The sequence below is a fragment of the Triticum aestivum genome, chromosome 2B (genome assembly GCF_018294505.1).
Source record: "Triticum aestivum cultivar Chinese Spring chromosome 2B, IWGSC CS RefSeq v2.1, whole genome shotgun sequence".
NCBI classification, from domain to species: Eukaryota; Viridiplantae; Streptophyta; class Magnoliopsida; order Poales; family Poaceae; genus Triticum; species Triticum aestivum.
This window is the reverse complement of record NC_057798.1, coordinates 21,374,566-21,380,999: the sequence shown is the minus strand read 5'-3', so window position 1 is coordinate 21,380,999 and position 6,434 is coordinate 21,374,566. Positions and strand designations below refer to the sequence as shown.

The following is a 6,434-nucleotide window of genomic DNA, read 5'->3' as shown; positions in this document are numbered from 1 at the left end:
GAAAAACACAATAATACAAAATGGCGGGGACAAGCACCAATCCACCATGTCCCACGTCGTGAGGGCATGCACATGGCTGGGACGGACCATTGCCTTTTCCCATGGCGTTTTCTGTGCAGCATCGCATACACGATGGGACAAAACTGGGCTCACCGTCACGCGGAGAGTTGCCCTAGTTTATTCGTGTGGTCAAATTATATCTCTTATTATTTTACCTGTATAAAACGAAGCATGTCGCTTATTTTTTAAAAACATTGGTACATTGTCGGCAAAAAAGTTGCTCAGAACATAACCACACACGTCCATTTATTGGGAGAAACAACATGAAAAATGTACTGTCCCACAATCATACGAATGTAGGAAGAGAAAATTATGTTTCAAAACTAGAGCTTGTCCCACCAGTCTAAATCGTACCTTGAACTCTAAATCCCCAAAACTGATAACATGCATGTCAGTCACTGATCCTGGTTAATCCCGGGCACTGGTTAATCACATGATTGCGGGAGAAGGATGATCCAACGGCGGTGCACGTATATTCTTGAGCAGAACCTCAAGGTTGGCCAACGATCTGCCACCAGGTTGCGTCGTCGCACGGACGGCGATCTCCTTCCACTCCATCGCCTTCCGCCTCATCTCCCTCCCCACCTCGCCACCACCCATCACCTCCCTTATCCTCTCCTCCACCACCTCCCGGCGCACGTCGTCGCCGACCTCCATCATCGAGTTCCACCCGTAGTGCGTCAAGAAGATGCCCACGGTCTCGTGCCGCAGCACCGCCTCCTGCTCGCACCAGCTCGCCAAGAAACACCTGCCCTTGGTCGCCTCGAGGAACTCCGGCGGCAGCACTGCAGCGTCGCCCTGCACCAGGTCATTCCTCACGACCCAAAGGAAGTCGTAGCCACAGTTGGCCAGCCCCCAGGCGAACTCCACCAGATGTTCGCTGGTCATGGTGGTGATGCTCCCGAAGTTGACGTACACCACGGACCTCGGCTCCCTACCGCGGCGAGCGGGCCGCTGCCATCACCGCCGTCGGGAACCAGCTGCTCCACAACAAAATTGAGCGGGCCGATGGTGTAGACCGGCAGGGCGAGGATGCTGCGCATGGCGTCGAGCGCTGGCAGCTCCAGCTCGTCAAAGGTGTTGACGATCGATGACGGCGCCAGCACGGCTCGCCCGCCCTAGCTTGTGGATCATGAAGTTGAGCAGGATGTCGTCCTGGTCGGTGGTGTGGACTCAGGCTGGACGTAGCGAGCGGTCTTTCTGGCCCGCTCGTGGCCCGTTCGGTCTTGGCCCGCTCGGTCCCGGCCCGCTACAGAAAATGGTCGGTCCGGTCTGCCAAATTCGGCCCGAAAAAATCTCGGTCCGGTCCGGTCTTTAACCGGTCCGACCGAGCGGACCGAGAAAACACGATCACCGCCGTCACCGTTCCTCGTCATCGCGGCCACCGGCAGCCCCAGGATGAATTACCGTGTCGCCGAGCTTCCTCTCTCCTTCCTTCCTCTCCTCCCCTTCCGCTGTAGCCTCTTGCCGCCGCTCGCCATCGCTGTCGTGCGTGCTCTGCCGCCGATCTCGTGTTCTCAACCATGGCGTCGACCCAACCGTAGCAGCAATTCCTGCCATGTAGTGGAATTTGTTGTCATGGCAGCGCTTTTCGTGGTGCAGACGAAGTGCCATGGCAGCCGTTTCCGCGCATCACGCACGCAGTCAAGTCGGATCGTGGGAGAAACGGTCTGTCATGATTTTCGTATCATGGGAGCAATACTCGGTCATGATTTTCACGTCCAACAAATTAGGAGAGTACTTGTTTTGGAAGGCGAATATTATGGGATTGCATGAAAAACTAATACCGACCTCTTCCTATAATCACGCGCCATCAATCCCACGCTGCCGTTTCCAAATAGAATGTACGAGAGAAAAAGGATTTGATCCGAAAATCACGGCGCAATTTGACGATCAACATCACGTCCAATTTGATCCGCTAATAACGGCATCTCCCTCACAGAGAAAATCGTGGGCTCATGCAGGCGCTCCATTACTTGCATGCAATAGATAAACTGCTAAGGAAGAAGCATCAAGGCACAGAGAAAATAATGGCTAACAGCCGCGCCGCCCAGTGCAGTTCGCATAGCACGTCGCCCACCTCGCCGCCGGCGCTCGCCCACCTCGCCGCAGTACCTGCGTACGTCGCCCACCTTGCCGTTGCACCCGTCCAAGTCGTCGCCGGAAGTGGCTGGCCGGTCCGCTCGGTCCGGCCCGGGCTTTGCCGCCGCCGGTCCGGTCCTTGAAAACAGGCCCGCTAGGCTGGTCGGTCCGGTCCGGTCCGGACCGCCGGCGGCCGGTCCAAATGGTGGCTCGGTCAGGGACCGGACCGGCCCGGACCGTGTCCACCCTGAGTGTGGACGAAGGACGGGAAGTCCCGGAGGCACATGTGCTTTGTCATGCCGAGAGCATTTGTCACCGGCGTGTCCAGGTAGCCGTTCGTCAGTTTCTCTTCACCTGCTCATCAAACCGAACAGCAGACATGAAACCTCGCTGATTACTTGTTACACATCTCCATGTAAAATCTTGAGAGGTACGATATACACCCACATATGTTTTCAAGAAGTATATTGGTACCTTTAAGCGGAGTGAGGCCTTTCTCCATGAGGAACCGGAAGTTGTAATAGCCCATGTAACCGCACGCGCTCGCGGTCCAGAAGAGCGGGCACGGCACGCCGAGCTCCGCCGCGGCGTCCACCGCGAAGCTCATGATGCTGTCCGCGACGACGCACGTCACGGGCGGCGTCCCCGCTGCGCTTTTGTTGAGGCCGCCAAGCAGGCTCTTCAGGTGGGGGAGGCAGGTGGTCGTTGTGGAGTAGCAGATGGACGCCTGGGATGGTGGCGAAGCGGAAGTCCGGGATGCCCGCGATGGCGCCTGGGCCGCGGGAACGGACAAGGCGCCGGTAGTTGTGCTCGGTGTAGACGAAGGTGATGTGGAAGCCCCTAGAGTGGAGGACCTTGGCCAGCTTCATCATCGGGGTGGCGTGGCCCTGCGCCGGGTACGGCACGCACACCGCGTGGGGCTTGCGGTCGGCGAGCATGTCGTCGCCTGGATAGTGCCGATGGAGATCGAGACTTTGCTTTTCTGGCAGGAAATAAAAGAAATTCAAACTTACGTACGGTACAGAGTGAGTGGGAATACTAATCAGTGCGTGGGCAGCGTGGACAGGGACAGGATAACTCCTCTTTTAGCACTCACCATTCAGCGTACTGTACCGCTAGTTCTTAGGCACGTGAAGACCGACGACTAGCATGTGAGATTCCAAGTTTGAGGCTTTATTTTTTAAGTGTGGGGCCGTATCAAATAGTGCACCACGATTGTCTAATTTAGATCCGGTCAGCAGTGACGTCGTTCATCATGTTTTCCCTCTGTCTCGAATTACTTGTCGGTGAAATGAATGTACTATCTAGACATATTTTAGTTTTAAATACATCCACTTTTATCTATTTCCACGACAAGTAATTCCGGACGAAGAGAGTACTTTATTGTCTAATTGTGCTGTCAAATGCATGTGATTGATGGATGAAGAGAGAGCGAAAAGAAAGAGAAAATGTGGTCCAGTGTGAGCCACATCCCCGTATCCTCATATTTTAAAACGAACTAGAAGTGTGCCCCGCGCATTTGCACGGCTAGATTTTATATATTTTATTTCTTCAAAAGATATTCGATTAACTATCATTCAAATATGACCGACATATATGATTTGTAGAAACACAACCACGATGTGGTGAACATGTATCTATATGAATTGTCTTGTGTTGTCGGTATAAGATTATAAAAAAAAACTGATAGTATTAGTGCTTTTGGCTCATGTTTAAACCATGGACTTTGTACTAATCTTGGACTTTTCCTATTGCATATTTTCTAAAGTAACCAAAACAATGTCATACAATGTGAAAATCGTTGTAGAAGCAATCTCAAATGGAAAAAGTGTCGTGCTTGAGGTTAGTTGAGGCAGTCATTTAGCCTTTTGTCATTGGCTATATGACGATGCTGTTTTTGCAAGATATATCCAAATTAGTTGAAGCAAGCTCATCTCACTTAAAATTACTTTGACAAAAATATAAACATTATATCTCCCTGCTTCACGGTTCCATCTCCCCATCTCTTCATATCATTTTTCCTACATGTGTCTCTGGTACTTTAAGCACAAATAGAATGCCTTATTTATATACTTCACATGGATTATTTTTACAACAGTTTTTGCTAAAACATCCTCTTAGTTACTCTCTTCTTAACTTCAGTTGTGACTTGTGCACATTGTTGTGGCTTTTCACTTGCACATGGTCCTAGCTTATTTGTGTGGAGTGGATGAATAAATTAATTGTGCCGCCATAAATAATGTATTTACTAAACTTAGCTGTGTACATATATTATTTCCCAAGTAAACAGCAACGTGTGACTGTATTAGATGAATAACAGGAGTGGGTTCAAGAGTATAATCAGCAGAGAATATATTCTGAAAATAAGCTTTGGTCGCAGCCCCCATGTCATCTCCGCCATGCTCAACTCCATGCAAGTCTACTAATTTCTTAATATTTTTTTCTTCTTGCTCGCCACACTGACATTGCATGGAAAAGCTTTGTATTACGATCTCCCTCCTTCAGCCACTAAATCCTTGATCTGTGCATCCACATCATCTCCTCGTGATACAACAACTCATCCATTTTACCCTATTCTTTTTAATCTCAGACCAGTCAATGTTCATATTCATGAGCTCTTGAAGCCTCGTTCGTGATATTTTTCCATCTCCCGCGTTACACTACTGAATTTTCTCCGGCTACATTGATGCAACGAGCTCATAAATTTCGCAAGTGCATGTCCAATATCACCCAGAATATTTGCAATTATTTCAGGATGTATTTTGTAGCGGCATCTCCATTTACATTACTGACAACGCACATGGACATATCTGGAGGTCAATATTCAATACAACCTATATAGATACATCTCCTTTTGGAGGTCTTAATATTGACATCTCCTTAGGCATATACAACCTATAATACATCTCCTTTTGAAGGTCTTCATTTTATTGCACCGAGGTAACGTAATCATTCGTCTCATATACTTTTGTCGTGCTATATATGGGACGTGGTTTGTGTTCTTTGACTTGACTGACGTGAGCATGCATGCATGCATTTTTACACACGCGCACAAAGTATAAGTACGTACGCATACACGGTAGTATATGTAATTTTGTAGTAGCATAAATTTCTCCCTGAAATCGATCAGCGTGGAGAGCGAAGCAGCATGGTCTCGATGGTGATTCCCGGACCGAAGGCCAGCATGGCGCCCCACTCCGGCAGCAGATGCCCACCATCCTCTTCCTTCCGACGCCGGCGCAGCTCGTCAAGCACGAAGACGATGGTGGCGCCACTCATGTTGCCGTACTCGCGGAGCACATGCCGGCTGGCCGCCAACTTACCTGGCTCCAGTTTGAGCACCGTGTCTATGTTATCCAGGATGGGACGGCCACCCGGGTGCACCGCCCAGAAGAGCTCGTTCCAGGAACCCGGAGCATCCCCGTCGAATGCGTCGAGGAGGCATCGCTCGACGTTCTGTCCGATCAGCATCGGCACCTGGATGGCGAGGTGGAAGTCTATGCCGCCTGCCGTGGCCTGCATGCCGAGCACGTGCTCGGTCCTCGGGATCGTCGTCTGCGTGGCGGTGACCATCTCGACGAGCGGGCGCTCACCTTCGCCGAAGGGTCCGGCGCCGACGATGACGGCGCCGGCGCCGTCCCCGAACAATCCGTGGCCCACGAGGTTGGCCCCGTCGGGGCTGCCAAAGCAGACAAGGGTCGTCTCCGCGCAGGCCACGAGGACGCGCGCGCCGTGGTTGTTCTCGGCGAGCTCCTTGGCGAGGTGGAGCGCCCTGCCGCCGCCGTAGCAGCCGTGGAGGCTGAGGATGGTGCGGCAGACCGTGGGGCGGAGGCCGAGGAGCGTGGCCAGCTTGAGGTCGGCGCTGGGGGCCTCCCACGCCGAGTAGGTGCTGAAGACGAGGTGGGTGATGTCGGTGGCCGGGCGGCCCCACTCGGCTATGGCCTTGGCGGCCGCGGACTGCGCGAGCTTCGGCACGGCGGTGGCGGCCATTTCTATGCGTGCGTCGAGGGATGGCAGCTCCCTGTCGAGGAGCTCTGGGTGGGCGGCAAGTGTCTCCTCGGTCAGATGGAAGTGGCGCTTTTCAATGCCCGTTTTCTGACCTGGAAATACAAAAAGACGAAACTCATGCATCCTCACATTTTTATCGCAAAAATGCTACATAAACCTATATGTTTTGTGAAAATGTTACATAAACTTAAGTTTCGCCAACTAGTCATCTCCCCCGTAAATTTCATGTGGTTGGCCTCACCTACTAATGAGCTCTTACGTAAGTTTCTTATAAGTAGTTTTAC

General features: G+C 51.7%; 1 pseudogene; it reads right to left on the bottom strand.

Moving 5' to 3' along the window:
* Positions 1-201: 201 nt before the first annotated feature.
* LOC123038805 (uncharacterized) overlaps positions 202-6,434 on the bottom strand; it is a 6,993-nt pseudogene continuing 760 nt past the window's right edge.